This window comes from Mytilus galloprovincialis, chromosome 12, assembly GCF_965363235.1.
Source record: "Mytilus galloprovincialis chromosome 12, xbMytGall1.hap1.1, whole genome shotgun sequence".
Taxonomy (NCBI): domain Eukaryota; kingdom Metazoa; phylum Mollusca; class Bivalvia; order Mytilida; family Mytilidae; genus Mytilus; species Mytilus galloprovincialis.
Genome location: NC_134849.1, coordinates 64,631,967 through 64,651,531, shown reverse-complemented (window position 1 = coordinate 64,651,531; position 19,565 = coordinate 64,631,967). Strand labels below are relative to the sequence as shown.

Here is a 19,565-nt window from a genome sequence, read left to right as displayed (position 1 = left end):
TTTATGTATTAACAAATGTATTTATTTATTTTTATTTCAGTATCTTTTTGGCTATGTTCCTTCTTTCATCATGTTCATTCTTTATAATTCATTCCTTAACTCCATCTCATTGTTTCTTCTTTACTACATCTCATTACCTATAATAGAAAATGTAAAAAAATATACTTATGTGAATGCTTTTAATAAAATGAATGAAAAACTCTGTTTATTTTTGTATCTTTAGTTGCTAACATTCAGTCATTTTGACCTGATGAATAGTTGTCTCATTGGCAATGATACTACATATTTTCCTCTTTTTTTAAATAATGAAAACTAACTCTATTCATGCATGTGTACTACACATTGCCTGTGTATATAATATGTATGGCATTTGGACCTAAATGGCGACCAATTTAACCAGATACTCCACAGGGTGCAGCTTTATACGACTGCAGAGGTCGAACCCTGAAGGTTGAGGCAAGTATGGACACAACATTCAAGCTGAATACAGCTCTGAATTTGGATTGTGATTAAACAGTTGACACATCATAGGTTTCTGACACAGAATAAATGTGGTCTAATGAACTTAATTTTTTTTTTTTTTTGCTTTTGAGCAATTTACTTTGCTGTTGAATATTAATCCTCTCAAAGAAAAAATATTTGAAGAAATTTTCTTTTTAAATTCTGAAATCTAAAATGACCCCCACCCCATTTTTTTTCCACGTCCCCCTTTCTCTTATTCCAAAAATGATCTCAATTCAAAATTCTAATGGAGTTTGCAACAATAACTACTCATTTAAATACATCATAAAATATTAAAATATAAAATGTCATTTAATGAATGGCTATTATTTATTTTGAATTTATTGAACCATAAAACTAATTTTTGACTCTTCACATTGAATAATCCGCGAAGCGCATTATGTAAAATGTCAAGAGTCAAAAATTAGTTTTATGGTTCAATAAAATCAAAATAAGTTATTGCCATTCATTATAAATAAATTTCTATCAAAAATAAGGCTCAACGAACTTTTTAAATTATATATATTAACAATAACAACGTACACACATATGTTGGCGTATGAATACACAACGCCAGAGTGGGCGTGTCTCCATCAAAATAGACAACATTGAAAATAAAACTAATAATTTTAACCAATCAGAAGACAGTAAATACACCAAATTTATTTATACAGTCATGGTTAGAATTAATAGTAACTTCTAAAAAAATAAATAGGGAATGTGCCCAAAAGGACACAGATGATGCCCCTGCTAGCATATAACGTTATAAAGGGACATAACTCAAGAACTGTAAAAGTGAAGTTGCCAAAAATTAAACTTAAACTGAGTTTAGAGGTAATAAGCACACATTTCATTAAATTTAGTTGAGACAAACTTAAGTTAAGAGAACAGAAACTTAAAAATTCTTCAATTTTTCCACTTGTAAAGGGGCATAACCCTAGAATGGTAATCAGAGTGCTTGTAATCACTGAATGGTGAAGATTGCTTTAATTTATCAGTTGGTAGTTAAGTGAATATTGCATTGTATATATTGTACATTTTATATAGCCGACAACGTGATACCAATATAAGAACGCAAATATTTATAAAAACGGGGACCAAATTAAAAAAAACTTAATACAGGGTTTGATTCAGCATATTAAAGAACCCCAAGAATTCAAGAATAAAACCCCATTGAAATTGGTCTAGAAATAAGCAACTTATACAAAGTATTTAAGAAGTATTGTTTTTGGCCCCTAATTCATAAACAGTTTGTGCCATAACCATGATAACCCCCAAAATCAATCCCAACCTTCTTTTTTTTTTGGTATGGAACCTTCAAGTCCTTGTGGTACAATTTCAGAAAGATCCATACACTTATACACAAGTAATTGTCTGGAACCTAGGAAAATACTTATTTTGACCCCTTTTGGGCTCCTTGTTCCTAAACTGTTGGTACCATAACCCCAAAATCAATCCCAATCTTCCTTTTGTGGGTTCAAACCTTGTATTTAAATTTCATAGAGATAGAGATCCATTTACTTAAACTAAAGTTATTGTACGGAAACTATGTCCAGTGGCATATATTTTATGTATTCAAAACAAGAACAAAAAATTTGTCAATTCATAATATATACATTGTATAGGCCAGTCTGACTAGGTAGGTTTGTAATATACAATGTAAATGCTGATCAATTGAACTTCTGAGTGTGTGTGTATGGAGCAGGAGGGGATCAGGGTAAGGATGCCTTGAAGCATACTTGCAGGGGTTTAAAAATCCACTAGCCCGACGCCCGGGACTACAGCGTTTGGGCCTCGGGCAACCAAAACTTGTAACTTAATATGCCCGACGGACTAGAAACAAAAAATTCTTGGCGTTTTCAAAATAGAAAGTGGAAAATCCCCTCATCACCATTCTACATGTTCTATCTTAGCGATTATCTTCATTGATATTCAAATGAATTCGATTTTAAAGAAATAAAATTTCTAACAAATACTATTTCAGTTTAGAGACTCATGCCCAGTTTGTAGTCAATTTATAGCCCACAATTAGCTTACCCGTGATAAATGTATACGTTTTATATATAAATATTACTGTACTTCCTTTATAAAACAATTATAAAAGACACAAACTATGGATGGTGATATTTATTCACATAAATATTTGAGGTCATTTGATTTATTTTAATAAAGAGAATTTTTAAAACTGAAAACAAATATGAGCATTTCATAATTCTTTTTAATACACAAACGTAATGATGTATTTGATAAAAATCACCCCAATCCTTTTATATACCAATATACTATAGCAGTGGTCAAGAGTTGAACCATATCGGGATTTGGTCAACTCATTATTACAGAATAGTCAAGGAATATTCAATTATCACATGTATCAACGAATTGAATATATCTGCTAATGGGATATTTTTTTGCTGACATAGTTTTGATTATCCAATTAGCTAAAAATTACTGTACAACGGATAAAAATTGTAAAGTTTATAGAATTCATTGTATTTTGCAGCAAACTTTGAATTTGTAAGTCATACTCGGGCCAGCAGGTCAGTTTTGTTGGGCTAGCAGCTCTTCCAACAGGGCTAGTAAAATCCTGCTACCAATTAGCCCTGGTCTAGTGAGCTATAACAAAATTTCTTAACCCCCGACTTGACATTGGAAAGAGAGAAAAATAAGCAAGTGTACATGTACAATTATACTTGAGAACAGAGTGCATCAAATTATTTATATTTACTGCAATTCTGGAGATGAACATACTTTGATATCAGTTCTTTTTGCAGGCCATTCACACCTACATGTACAGTACATGTTCACCAGTGGTTTTAATACTGTACTTTCTATTCTTTTGGTAACAAGCTAAAATTGAATAAAATCTAAATTATTTAATCAAGAAGTCCATGAAGTCCAGACAAAAACTAGATGTAGTAATTAGTATGAACATATTGAACTGATGCTCACTATTTTATACCTTTACAGAACTATATGTACTTTTACTTTTGAGTGAATGCAAAGAACATGTAAGCAAACAACAGAAAGAAGATCAACAGCTTAGCTAATAAATATATGTACAGTGTGAACTTTCTGGTTTTAATTTATCTATTCTACTGTATACAGTTAAAAAAATCATTCTAGGCATTAATTACTGTCAGATGTTTATTAGATTTTGTTTTGTTGTTTTAAGTTAATAGGCCAACATGTTAAAATACACCATTTTGATATAGGAAAGACTAAACTCGTGAACATTAGAGCTGGTAGAAGTTTCTATAATTTTGATATTATTTGTCTCACTGGTAGTACACTACACTGTAAAAAACTTTTTGAGAAAGAGCAGGTGTGATTTTTTTAATTTGAATTTAATGCACTACGAAAGAACTGTGTTCTCGGGCCTGTTGTCATTTGTGTTATAATTTGTACTTCATGCATTTAACAAACAGAACAACCTTTCAATGTACATGTATCTTGCCAATGTCAATGTGTGAATAAATTTACTGTCAAAAAACATGTCTTGTGTGAGTTTTTGTTAGATGCATTTCTTTTTTGTATACTGTATATAGATCTGGTGAGTTAAGCCCTTTTCACATCAATATACATGTACCAGGTTAAGTGGGTTTGGCACCACAAACTGCTAGCTATATAGTCTAGCCCCCAATAGCCCCATCACATCCTTCAATTAGTATGTGCCTGTCCCATGTCAGAAGCCTGTAATTCAGTTTGAATTGTTTTACAAATTTTTCGTTTTCATTTAGGGTCTTTTTATATACCAGACTACTGTAAATTCAGAAATTGTTGTGAGGTTTTTATTAGCATGATTATTGCTAAAAATTAGTAAGGATTCCGTGGAACCCAGTGTCTCGCCTACTTTTGCTGTAAATTGCAAGATCAACAAAAATGAGGGAAAAAATCAATAAAAATATTCTGCTTGATACCATATTTGGATTGTAGGAAGCTTCTGTCCAAGTTTGGTAAAAAATCCTGGATAGTTTATGAATCTAATAAATGTTTTAAAAACTTTAACTGCAGACTGGATGTAATGTTAACTGGAAGAAAAACTAAGTCCATTTATAAGTAAAATACAGATACACAGGTACAAAATATTAACAAAATTTCCTTCTAGATACTATCTTTTGATCATAAACAAGCTTCTGTCTTAGTTTGGTACAAATAAAAAATAGTATAAGAAAGTTATTAAAATTTTTAAAAATTTAACCAGAGTGAATGTGTTGTTTCCTGGCAGAAAAAAAGTCCATTTAAAGTAAAATATGGAAAAAATGGATTTGTCATTTTACAAAATTTACTTCTGGATACTATCTTATGATCATAAACAAGCTTCTGTCCAAGTTTGGTACAAACCATTGATAGTTTAAGAGAGTTATTAAAATTTAAACAAGAGGCTGTCACAACGACAGCAAACCGGATTTATTAACATTTATTTGTGTCCTGGCAATATCACAAGAACCATTACTGATGAATGGTGAAAGTGAAAATCGTCAATATCAAATTTGACCTCCATTTTGTCATCAGTATCAACATATTAAAATTTGAAAAGCTTAGATTGAATGGTTCATGAGTAAATGCAACAACCTGAATGGAAACGCCATTTTACGATCTTTCAAGAACCATAACTCCTGAACGGTAAAAGTCAAAATCGTCATTATTGAACTTGACCTCTATTTTGTCATCAGTAACAACATATTAAAATTTCAAAAGCTTTGGTTGAATGGTTCATGAGAAAATGCACGGACACGACGGGAAAAAACATTTTTCAATCTTTCAAGAACCATAACTCCTGAACGGTAAAAGTCAAAATCGTCATTATTGAACTAGACCTCCAATTTGTCATCAGTAACAGCATATTAAAATTTCGGAAGCTTTGGTAGAATAGTTCATGCATAAATGCACGGACACTACTGGAAACTCCATTTTTCAATCTTTCAAGAACCATAACTCCTGAACGGTAAAAGTCAAATTCGTCATTATTGAACTTGACCTCCATTCTTTCATTAGTAACAACATATTAAAATTTGGGAAGCTTTGGTAGAACAGTTCATGCGTAAATGCACGGACAACTCCATTTTTCAATCTTTCAAGAACCATAACTCCTGAACGGTAAAAGTCAAAATCGTCATTATTGAACTTGACCTCCATTTTGTCATCAGTAACAGCATATTAAAATTTCGGAAGCTTTGGTAGAATAGTTCATGCATAAATGCACGGACACTACTGGAAACTCCATTTTTCAATCTTTCAAGAACCATAACTCCTGAACGGTAAAAGTCAAATTCGTCATTATTGAACTTGACCTCCATTCTTTCATTAGTAACAACATATTAAAATTTGGGAAGCTTTGGTAGAACAGTTCATGCGTAAATGCACGGACAACTCCATTTTTTAATCTTTCAAGAACCATAACTCCTGCACGGTAAAAGTCAAAATCGCCATTATTGAACTTGACCTTCATTTAGTTGTCAGTAACAACATATTAAAATTTTAAAAGCTTTGGTTGAACGGTTCATGAGTTAATGCACGGACAACATTTGATTGCCGCCCGCCCGCCCGCCCGCCCGGCCGCCCGCCGTACATCCCCAAATCAATAACCGACATTTTTGTCACAAAAATCCGGTTAAAAACTACAACCACAGAGTGATGTAATATTTTCCGCAGAAAAACTAAGTGCATTTATAAGTAAAATACGGAAAAAATTGAATTTTATTTTCACAAAATTTACTTCTGGATACTATCTTATGATGATAAATAAGCTTCTGTCCAAGTTTGGTAGAAATCCAGGATAGTTTAAGAAAGTTATTTAAATTTTAAAAACATTAACCACAGAGTGTATGTAATGTTTTCCCGCAGAAAAACTAAGTCCATTTATCATGTTTATAGGTAAAATACGGAAAAAAATGGAATTTTATTTTCACAAAATTTACTTCTGGATACTATCTTATGATCATAAACAAGCTTCTGTCAAGTTTGGTAGAAATCCAGTATGGTTTAAGAAAGTTATTAAAATTTCAAAAACTTTAACCACAAGAGTGAATATTTGTGTGGACGCCGCCGCTGACGACACCGACAACGACGGAATGTAGGATTGCTTAGTCTTGCCTTTTTCGAAAGGCTTGACAAAAATGGGACAGAGTTTAGTTGTAAAGGCAATAATTTAAACTCGCATTTTGAAATATTTTTTATGAATTTAACAGGATTTTTCTCAAAATCCTAAAAATCAAACTTGCATTTAAGTCTTAAATGATAAAATCAGAGGCGGATTTAGGTGGGGGCCAGGGCCCCCTTTTTCTGGGAAAAATTATGGTTGATTATATAGGGAATCACTGAATCATGACTGGAGCAGGCCCCCTCTTAGGCAGTCAGTGGGCCCTCACTTATGAAAATTTCTGGATCTGCCACTGAAAATGGCAATGGTGGCAATAATAAATCCACACAATATTTCAGAATTTACAGTATATATGGTATAATGTATTGGCTTTGCTCATTGTTGAAGGATGTATGGTGACCTATAGTTGTTAAAGTTGTCTTTTCTCATTAGTGTAAACAATTTTTTTTTTTTTAAATAATTAGGTAATTTAAACATTACAATATGACACTTTTATTAGTATTAGGATTGGAAAACAAGTGAATTTTCACTTTTACAAATTCCTCTCTTTTCTTATTGGCAATCATACTACATTTTCTTATTTTTATATTTACATTACCTTTCATCTTCTTGAGCGGTCCACTTCCTCAGTACAACAAGGGGGTCCTAAAAGCATGATTTTGAGTTGGCTAAAAAACCTATAAGATATATTATGATACAATTAACAGTTTTCTTTGCAATTATCTGGCAAATCACTAAAAATATTAAGCATATACGAGTAGTTAAATAAATGTATTCTCTAATAAATACATACATTTCCCCAGTTGACAAGGCAAAACTAAGGAGGGGGCCGCAATATTGAATTGATTGGATCAACAAAGGTTCGATTTACTACAATGTTGTCATTAATAGAACAACACCTTCTCCAATTCACTGTTTTACAGTGATTTTATCCAAATTTGAATCGAAGAGGCAACTTATTAACCTCCAATTTGTCAGTTTTTATTTGCATGAAGTCATATTTAGCCATGACGTCTTTGCGCGAAAATCATTCATGAAGTTTCACAGATTTTTTTTGTATGTCAAATTTATACATTTTTTCAAACTCCATCGTATTATATCTTTTTGTTATGAATTAGAATCGGAATACCAGTACTGTAGTTGAAGAGTTGTCACCGTCAATTGTGGATTTGACGGTTGCAAATGCAGTTTTACTGGTGACAGTCACATTTTTTTAAAAATCTGGGTAGATAAGTTTTCATTTTTTAAAGTAGGGCAGGGTTAGTTGGCAAACCTTTATAACATATATATATAATTTTTAAAATCCCACCTGCGCTTTCTCAATGAAATTTTTACAGTGTGCTGTACTACTTTTGGGACAAATTATATCAAAATTATAGAAAACTTCATCATCTCTAACTCAAAATATGGACAATTTTATATATAGGGCGTCTTGAAATCTTTTGACAGCTTCCAATGTAATTTTTAACCTTTTTCAGCTGGACCAAACTCTACTTTCCTAAAAAAAAATTAGGGACCCAAATTTTTTTACACTATAATTTCACCCCCTTTCTTGCAATTTGAGGCATTAAACATGGAGAAATAGTTTTGGAAGGGGAATAAAAATTAATGGCAAGTAACCCACTGTCAACACTAGGGACTATATTCGTGAATAACGAAAATCAAGGGACGACAATTGCGGTCTCGGACCTTATGCATCTTTATTGACAACATATACCATGTATACAGTAAAAAAAAAGAATATGAACTTGTAATACACACAGAAACGTTAATGAAAGAAATGAGCAGTGCCTTTTCCTATCATAAAAAAGTGCCCTGCCCTCCACTGGCACCCTGCCCCTTTTGATTTCTAGCTGGAGCACTGTATATTGATGTTGTATTCATTTAGATTTTTCCCAAGTAAGGTGAGTTGCCACAGTCATGACTGTTGGCAGGAGTATAATTAGGGATTGAAGTATGAGCATAAAAGCATAAAAGATTTATTTAAAGTCAGTTATACATATAACAATACAACATAATTAAGCTCTGTAGAGCTTTTATCCGACATATAAGCTGTCGGATAAAAAGCTGAAGTTCAAATTATATTTATTTCAAGGGTTTAGGGGGGGCTATGATGGAAATGTTATCCTGCATTGTCAAATAGTCAAAAAATAACATAAGGACCTAAGAGCTACGGTTCCGCAGCTAGCGTTTTACCAGTGCCAGTGGGGCGAGCTTACTTGCTTCCGTTTTTGTCAATTTTTGACTGATTTTCGGGGTTTACATGCATGACGTGGATAAAGTGACTATATATTTTTTCATGAAAGTATAAAACTAGTCTAACATCGTCCTAAAAATGTGCATGATTATATTTACCTTTCATTGGACAAGTACAAAAAAGTTATCCGGATACACTTTTGTTGCGATGACTTTTTTAAATGTATGTTTCGTTCTCCGGTTTCTTCCAGTTAATCGGTAATGTAACCCATTTCAGTATATCTGTTTACAATAGCTTTTTTAACCATCTGTTTGAAAAACCAAAGTTCTTTGTGTCAACGTCTGACCATTTCAAACATCAGCAGACGAGCGTCCTTTCGCGTCATATTACACAAAAACGACCACGGTGAAAAGATTTCCGGTTTTCCGTATTCGAGGATCCAAGCTTTCGTACATTTACGTATAATATCATATCATTTATGTGAGAGTTAACTTAGTCTGGAATCGAGAATGGGGAATTAAATAAGGAAAAAAAACCAACAAAGTTAGTTAAAAAGCAAAAATATAGAATAAAGAATCATTATTCTCAGAGCATATATAGTGTCTCTGGCAGAATCATGAGAATAAAGAAAAACTAAATAACAGATATTCAATCAATTATCTATTATTTATAACTCATTCACATTTTGTTCCATTCATTATTAAATAACTGTGCTGAAGGGGGCATGATGGTGAAGTTTGGAAAATTGACAAACGAGAATTATTCTAAATCAGAGAATAATTAAATGTAACTGTTAGACAGTTAGAGTGTAATAAATAAAATATCATGTACATATTTTTTACAAAATGAGGTCACAGAAAACACAGATTTTTGTTATTACTAATAAGAGTCTGCAATTTGAGTATCACTGTCAGTGGCGGTTCCAGAGGGTGGGGGCAAAAAAGGGGGGCGTAGAAGGGCATACGCCCCCTTTGCTTGGACATTTTTTTTTTGTAAACAGATTAATCAGACAAGACTTCGAGAACTTTGCCATTTCCCGTGTATTTTTTTTTTCATACGACAATTCTTTACCTTAAATGATGTTAATTTTTTGCTGGTATTTACTGATTATGTTAAAGTCGTGTGATTCGCTATAGTGGAGTTGACCAGTTCGCCGTAAAAACGTCACTCAGTCATTTTGAAATTCAAATTACAGAAACACATGGATAAAAAAGCGACACAGGATTGAGCAAGAATGTATTGCCTTCTATTTCACAATTCCACGAGACAGAAACGTATATACTCTATCAAGTTACACTTTCATATGCTTGAGTTGAATTGTGTAGATTTCATGTTGTTATTTCTTGGACACATTCACCATGTCTAATCATACATATTACAATGGTGTCTTGTTTAATCAATATATAAAAAAAAGAAAATCCTTCTTTTCTGGTTTTTGTGTCACCTTGAATCAAAAAGCAGGACTAAGGAATACTGTTTCTGACGTAGGCACATCTCATTTCCAATGAGCTTTTCTCATCACTTGGCATCAGGCGGTGTAAACTTTTTACATTTTGAACTTCTTCTGGAGAACCACTGAATGGAATCAAACCAAACATAGCATGAATGTTCCTTATGAGGTGCTAACCAAACATAGCATAAATGTTCCTTATGAGATGCTGACGAAGTGCTGTTACTTTGTAGCCATCATCCAAAATGGCCACCAGCAGGGGACTTACTTTAACATAGGACCCTATGGGAAATACATACAAATGACTTCTTTTAGAAAATAATAGTATTGAAACTCATCATTTCAATGAAGATAACTTGGTCCAAGCCCCTTCAGTCATGGTCTATTGACTTTGAAGTTTTCTATAGCTTACATGTTAAAGTTTCTGATGAATTGGTTTACGAGGGATCACCTAATGTATGGTAAGTCTATGGTATTTGACATGTTATTATATAAGCGTCTGCACATCTCATTTCTGTGGAGATTTTTTACTACAACCCCTATGCGTTGTTGATTGACTTTATTGACTTTGCAATATTTTCATAACTTAAGTTTATGATTATATTGTGACTGAAACAAGTACTTTTAAGTTAATAATATTAAGTATGCATTTTCCTTAGCATTGGCATATATCATTTCTTTAAAGATTCATGCATTATCTTATGCATTTGTTGTAATATCATAGTTATACATAGGCAAAACATATGTATGTTTACACATTTATTCAACATCTTCGATCTAAGATCACTAATGAGATTTGTGAACCATACAAAACTATCAGGGTTTATCACTTATATATGGTGTTAGATTATAGATTAATATGCTGAATCTGGGAGTATAATAGGCTAAATATGCTCTTCAAATACCACAAAAATACCTTTTTCACGTAATTTTCAACATAAAGAAAAACATATGTTTATCATATGATTCATAAAAAACATATGTTTTTCCTAAGATTTTCAACAGCTGTTTTTCATATGTTTCGTGAAAAACATATGTTTTTCATAAGATTTATGAAACATATGTTTTTCATATGAATATGTTTTTCATATGTTTCAAAACAGACAGAAAACATATGTTTTAAAACATATGATTATCATATGTTGAACAAAACATATGAAAAACATATAAAAATCATATGTTTTTCATATGTTTTATAAAACATATGAAAATCATATGTTGCAATTTTTCCTGTGTAGAAGTGTAGTACTGTCACGATTGTTTTAATCAGTATAGATACTGAAGGACTTGGTTTTTAAAGTTTATATGTTAAAACTTTGTAACGTAGTTTGTCAATGCATCTGAAGTAATGTAAATTTGTGAATGAACAGATAACGTATTATTTAGTTCATGGGAATTACCATAGGATACATTGTCGTATTGTTGTGCCATAGTATGATTATGTCTGTCCGTCTGTGTCGGTGTCGTTCCTCCCCTCGGTCACGTTACAATATTGAATGTATTTCTTTCAATAAAAATGCATCTGCAGCGCAATTTTACCCACAATACATACAAAAAAGTAAACGGTACGAACATCGCGCGTTACGTCTGAATAAACATCGGCGTATTTTGTTGGGGGGGGGGGGGGGGGGGGGGGGCTTGTTTCATGGTTCGAATGCAAATCCCATATCTGACCAGAGTGTCTGTTTCGCCGGACTGATATATTGAATACTTTTTTCAAGGCACGACTGCAACCTGCCTGCTGGGTTTGGCCTTTATGTGTCCATTTGTTGACCGCCATTCATAAGTTCGTTGTCATTTCAGACTCATTCGTAGCCTTGGTTGTTTTGGAAACCCTCACTTCCCTTGTTGGGTGTCAACCATTTTTGGATAAATATTGCTTGTTTGTCTTTCTTAACTCGTGTCGGATAAACATTGCTTGTTTGTCTATCTTGTCTCATGTGCGGGAGTTAATTCTCACTACAATGAAGAACCTTTGATGAATAAACATCGGCGTATTTTGTTGGGGGGGGGGGGGGGGGGCTTGTTTCACGGTTCGAATGCAAATCCCATATCTGACCAGAGTGTCTGTTTCGCCGGACTGATATATTGAATACTTTTTTCAAGGCACGACTGCAACCTGCCTGCTGGGTTTGGCCTTTATGTCTCCATTTGTTGACCGCCATTCATAAATTCGTTGTCATTTCAGACTCATTCGTAGCCTTGGTTGTTTTGGAACCCCTCACTTCCCTTGTTGGGTGTCAACCATTTTTGGATAAATATTGCTTGTTTGTCTTTCTTAACTCGTGTCGGATAAACATTGCTTGTTTGTCTATCTTGTCTCATGTGCGGGAGTTAATTCTCACTACACAGTCATTCCCAAAAAATGGGTACAATTACAAAATTTCAGTGTCGCCGGCAAATAACCACAAAATGCAAGCTTAACATATGTCACAGATAATCTTTTTTGTGTTCTAAGTGATTAATATGTATACTAAAATAAAATTATATTCTTTTGTGATGTATATCGTAAATATATTTGTGTGATTTTCGATTCAATATACGGAAATCACACGAATTCCGAATGTCGCCAAGAAAAACTCCAAATATCGGTGTGAATTAAAATACTTTATTTCATCTAAATCATGATTAGATTTGCTTTTTTTACTTGACACTATAGGGATTTTTATCCACAAAAATATTTTAGAATCAAAAGTTATAATATACACTTTGATTTACCCATTAAACCAATGTCGCCGATAAACGTATAACCTACCGTAACGTATCTTTAGGTACAGTCAAAACATATTTATATGATTGGAAATCATGCCCAATGTGACTTGAAGCAAAGTTGATACATCAAATTTTAAAATCCTACCTTTAACTTTTATTGCAATGAAACGAAAAATCAAAAAAAATCTTCTCTTTCTCTTTTTTTCGATTGTCGCATATAAGAATCCAACCTACGTAACGCGTATTTTGGAACGCACTAACCAAGAACAAATCAAAATGATGATTATTTCATTGAAAGCACCCATAAAGCTTCTCAATAATCAGTTTTGAGAAAGCAACTCAACAATATTGTTACATATTTCCATGTATAATGTAAATAAAACTAACCTCCGTTTAAATAACCTCCGTGACGCAGTTATTTACAGTTAAGTTGTCAGACTTTTTTATCAGTATCAGCGGCTGCCGACACTGCCGAAAGTCATTTTAGTAGCAGACATCATTTATTATAAAGAAAACAGACAAACAAAATACAGATTTGGAGAAAAAAAATGTTGTTTTGAGAAAGGTAGGTTAACTTGTTTTTTCCCTATTATGTGAGTAACATTATAACGTTTAATAAACGTTATATCAGCCATTTTCTTAGATTTAAAATAGTCTACAACACAACTTGTGTAATTACGACGACAATCATAACTTTAACAGCAGTTTATGGCAAACATTTTCAAGATTATTTAGGACTCATCAATGTAACGGAGGTTATGCAAATAAAAAAAATCTAAAGATGCATGTAAACACGATCATACCAATTGAAATTCTTGTACATTGTTATAGATACCAAATCAGTTCATCAATTATCACTAATAAAAATCAAAAGGTGATGTCAATCATAGACGACATCATTGATTTACGTTACGGAGGATATAAATTTAAGGAAAAAAAGTTTTTTTTTCTCTAACAGGACTTTACTCTTTTTAGATAACGATTTACTAAGAAAAATGTTTAATTCTGTTGTCTTGTTTGTCATTTAATTTCAATATTTACATTCATTTATATGTTTGCTGTTGGTAAGAACTGGAATTGTCCGTTATGGAGGTTTTAAATGTCGTTACGGAGGATAGAAATTTTCGAAATGAAACTATTTTGACTCCAAAACTTCATAGTTGAGTATAATACAAACATTATGGTGTTAAAGAAGATGACATTATCTGTATAGAGCTAATAAAATTAAGTTGAACAGTATTCGGTTTAGGTAAAACATATTTTTGAGTGAAAGTTCATGAATCGTTACGGAGATTTTGACAAGAACAAGTCCAGTTGACTAAAAGAAACATATAACTTGATAGAAAACAGTTTTTTAGTTTGTAATGTCAATAAATTGTTTAGAAAAGCTAGCATTAAAGAGTTAAGTGTTACTATGTATCAGCATTCAGATACTGGTTTGATATCAACCTCCGTAACAAAGATGGGGGTGTGGATTAATACAAGCATAAAAAAATACATACAAGTGATTCAAAACATAAATAATAGGGTTTTTCCTGGAAAGCTGTATTATGAAACTAAAATATTATACAGCATAACATTTCATTAGTTTAAATTTATTACTAAATAAGTTGTGAAAACTACTTATTTGAATTATTTTTTAAACACTATATTAATTCAGACCTTAAAATTGGTATTTGCTTTCAATATATACAGAATAATACGTATAAATCAGTTTGGTATGGTGGTAAATGTAACCCATTTCACATGAGCCTGGATTTAAATCTTGTGTTTTTCTCTAATGCAATTTTTAAGATGACTTTATACAACACTAACCTCCGATACGTTCATACTTACCTTGTCTTACAAAAAATGCTAAAACTAGAAAACAACTAAAATGGTGTAAGTAAAAATTAAAAAAATGACAGACTAGATATAGACACAGAAGAAAACAACACTCTCTCTCTGCTCAGTTGAAATTTATTTTTTAACAGTGTCTACATTCGATTTGTACCCATTTTTTGGGAATGACTGTACAATGAAGAACCTTTGGTAGCCTACAGCTGTTGTCTCCACTATGGTCGGATTGTTGTCTCTTTGACACATTCCCCATTTCCATTCTTAATTTTATTATAGTAATTTCATTGAATAGCCCGGCTTATATCTAGTTTACAACAAGAAGTCTGTGAGGTTATGCTACCTAAACATACAACAAATGAAAATCTTCCATGTACATTTTTACTGACAAATTTTATGGTTTTTTAGCCAAAAAAAAGGTTTTAATAATTTTATTATAGACAAGTAATTGGGAGAATACGGCATCAAACATGTTCAACCCTTACATTTTAACTATAAGATATACAGGAACTGTTGCAAAAGTGCATTTTACACTTATTTTATGTTGTTTTAGCCAAAAAAAAAGTTTAAAAAAGATCTTATTATACCTCGCCCCCTTTCCAAAATCCTAGATCCCCTAGCTTGTCATGCCGCAACTATTTCTTATTAGATCGTATTTCAAATTGATTAACCTTTCAAGCAAATTTGTTGCCGGCGCAATAAAATATGTGCGTCTACATTCTCAGGTAAATTGAGGTCAACAGTCGACCTGGCGTAGAGTTCAATATTGATTGCATTTAGTTTAAGAACAATCTAATCAAGATATTCAATTTTAGCTCACTTGACCTAAAAGGTCAAGATCAAGTGAGCTTTCCTCATCATTTGGATCTGTCGTCGTCGTCTGTGCCAATTTAAAACAAACTTGGACACAATCATCATTGGGGTATCTAGTTTAAAAAATGTGTCAGACGACCCCGCCTGCCAACCAACATGGCCGCCATTGCTAGAAATACAACGTAGGGGTAAATGCAGCTTTTTGGCTTACTGTAGATTCATTATTATTCGTTGGATACATATATTTGTGGATTTCGTTGGTACAAGTGAACCATGAAATTAGATGATCAACGAATGTCAATTTTTATATAGGCGTTAGGCGTGTACGCAGACTTCCACAAAACCACGAAAGTAAGTATCCACGAATATGCAAGTTTTCCTTAATCCACGAAAATTGATACCATCGAAAACAAATGAAATTTCAGAATATCTTTGAAACTAAAGCATTTAGAGTAAATTTGACAAGATAAAAATGTTCATCAGGTTTAGATATATCTGCCCTGAAATTTTCAGACGAATCAGAGATTCCGTTGCTGGGTAGCTACCCATGAATTAGCAATTTTAAGGAAATTATGATGTTTTTGGTTATCATCTTGAATATTATTATAGATAAAGATAAACTGAAAGCAGCAATAATGTTAAGAAAACTACGATCTACAAATAAGTCAAATGACCATTGTCAATGAACCCCTAATTCCCCAGTCACAGTAGACCACGATCGCACTACGCTCACCACGATTTAAGATAAATTCAGATCGTGGTGAGGTCGCGGTATGAGCGGCATGAAAATGGGATTTTTTGTTGTTTCCACGATGCTACTATGTTCTCATTACGCCTATTCAACGATCCCGCTACGATTATACCACGTTCTCACCACTCTTATTCTGCGACCAAAAAACGATTATCGCGATCTTACTACGCTCAATAAGTTCTCACTACGACATACCACGATTAATCCGACCTCAAAACGATCTTACCACGCATCTTCTGCAATTATAGCACTCTCTTATCAAGATCATTATACGATCTTAGCAAGTGCATACCGCGATCCAATTACGCTCTCATCAATAATATCCACATCATATTCCATATTAATACTGTTCCATTCCTTCCAACTGTCATTAATAAGTAGAATTCCAGAAAACAACACTGACATGCCACCAACATCCACCAGAACTTGTGTGCGTGGTGGTAGGGGTAGTAGTTGAGTCAGATGGGCCTCTGGTACGAATCCTTATCCAGTAGAGATGTCGAATCAACAATCCAACCTGAATCAACGTATTGCTAATCCATCTAGATCAAATAACGATATTTCATAAAGTAATAGTGGTACTGATACAAAATCAAAACCTGAGGAGCTTTTATGTATTTTAAAGACAATGACAATGAGCATGACTAGAACTCGAAATGGTTGTAGTATGAACGTAATCAGGTCGTAGGATGAGGACTGCATGAGCGTGCTAGAATCGTACTAAGGTCTTGAAAATCGTAGTATAATCGTGGTATAGTCGTAGAAGAAGCGTTGTTGGGTCGCAGAGAGAACGAGATGGTCGTTGTGAGGTCGTAGTAACGTCGTTTTGAGATCGTATCGCAATCTCTCCGACTAGAATCGCGCATTTTTAAGCTAGGTTCACACTGCCGATCAGACCAACTCGATCAATCTCGATCAAGACAAATTAAGCGATCGGGAGTCTGGTCCGTCTCAATCAACAAGAATGTTCGGGTCGTCATCGATCTGACTTTCTACTCGAGAGTTTTTGACATGTCAAAAACATTCGAGTAAGGATCGAGAAGCCAGTCACTCGAGAAGAGATCAATAATTCGTCGAGTAGCGATCGAATTGATCGGGAAAGGATCGTGTAGAGATCGAGTTAGGTCGGAATACAAATAGTTTACCGATCAGTACTCGATCATTTCGATCTTTGCTCGACTAATATCCGATCATTTCTCGATCAACGTCAATCTGTAAGATATGTGGTCAAGATTACTAGTAACTCGACCAATGCCGATCGCTGCATGATCACTGCGACTTCTATATTTTTTTCATCCCAGACCAACTCGACCAAAACCCGATCTCTACGCGACCACATTCGATCACTATTCGATCTCTACTCGACCATACACGAGTATACATCAGTGACGCTCGAATCCAAAAAAGTTAAAAGGGCCAAATAAAGTACGAGGTTGAAGAGCATTGAGGACCAAAATTCCTAAAAGTTTTGCCAAACACAGCTAAGGTAAACTATTCCTGAGGTAGAAAAGCCTTAGTATTTCAAAATTTCATGTGGTTATGATAGATCTGCCCTGAAATTTCCAGACAAATCAGACAACCCGTAGTTGGGTTGCTGTCCCTGAATTGGTAATTGTAAGGACAATTTGCAGTTATTGGTTTATCTTGAATAAGATTATAGATAGAGATACATGTAAACTGTAAACAGCAATAATGCTCAGCAAAGTAAGATCAACAAATAGGCAAACATAGCCAAAATGGTCAATTGACCCCTAAGGAGTTATTGCCCTTTATACTTAATTGTTTACAATTTTTTGTAAATTTTGTAAACTTTTACAAAAAAATCTTCTTCACTGAATCAACTGGAACACATAGAATTAAACTTAGCCACCATTTTCAGTAGGGTATCTTGATGTATCCGATGATCCTGCCATCCAACCAACATTGCCGCCATGGCTAAAAATCGATTGATTATTTGATTATTAACGTCCAGTGGCAAATATTTCATGCATGTTCAGGACGAAAATAAACATAGGGGTTTTCTGTAAAGAAGTCCATGGGAAAATGTTAAAACAATTTCAAATGGTCACATCTTGAACACTTATTTAAATAATGATAAGTGGTCTTCAGTTACTAATATAAGACTACACTGCAGGAATGACCTACTATTAATTTAACTATTAGGCCAAATTAAACTACACTTGGTCTTAATCGTTAAATGGGTATCTTGTACTATTTGTTGTGATTTTCACCTTATTTTACATGATTTCCAAAACAATAAACAAGGTAAGCGACACAACCTCTTCAGAATCTCTTGTTTCATTCATATTGTGCTTTGTGAAGAATTTATTTTCATGCATTACAATTTTCAGTTCTCTTAGACCCTTTTGCCAAATTAAGGCATTTTTGTTCTACAAGAAACAGAAAAAAAACATCCCGCAACTGTCTCTCAGGCCTCTCGAACAAGAATCGACGTGTCAGCTAACTGAAGCCTCACACATATTTCTCGGCGTCGTTGCTTCATGTTCATTTTCTTCGCCACAATTCAAGTTTAGTCCACGGGACACATAAATGTATGATGACCCGCTATTTCAACTTGATCTGAGTTTTGGGGTTATATATATATTTGTAATTTTAATAACTTTTTGTCGAGGCAAACATAACTTAGAAAATGGAAACAAAAAATTCGGACATTTTTTTCATTTCTAAAGGGGCATAACGATAGAACGGAAAAATTGACACAACCCAGATTAATTTTTTCTGTGTTTTGTGGTGCAAAGTATTGCATATAAGTTTTACAAGGAAGCTATTAAACCAAGAGTTCCAAATGGTGAAGTTGAAATCATCCCTTCGTAAATTTTACGGACGCCATCACGAGTTGGTTGACCGTTATGGAATAACCGTTTCACAAATGATATCGGATATGTTCCTTACGCCGTAACTACAATATCCCCTTCCCTTTCATGAATATGACCTACCGAATTAGACTATTTACCGGATTTGTAATCACATAAGCAACACGACGGGTGCCACATGTGGAGCAGGATCTGCTTACCCTTCCGGAGCACCTGAGATCACCCCTAGTTTTTGGTGGGGTTCGTGTTGTTTATTCTTTAGTTTTCTATGTTGTGTCGTGTGTGCTATTGTTTTTCTGTTTGTCTTTTTCATTTTTAGCCATGGCGTTGTCAGTTTGTTTTAGATTTATGAGTTTGACTGTCCCTTTGGT

The 19,565-nt window shown here is 33.6% G+C and overlaps 1 long non-coding RNA gene across 1 annotated transcript; it reads right to left on the bottom strand.

Annotated features, from left to right (window-relative positions):
* Window positions 1–9,199, bottom strand: LOC143054578 (uncharacterized). Its single transcript, XR_012971737.1, has 4 exons — window positions 8,957–9,199; window positions 7,200–7,278; window positions 3,250–3,348; window positions 1–137 (listed from the first exon to the last, which is right to left on the bottom strand). It is a non-coding gene; the product is annotated as an uncharacterized LOC143054578 (long non-coding RNA).
* Between the last annotated feature and the right edge of the window lie 10,366 nt (window positions 9,200–19,565).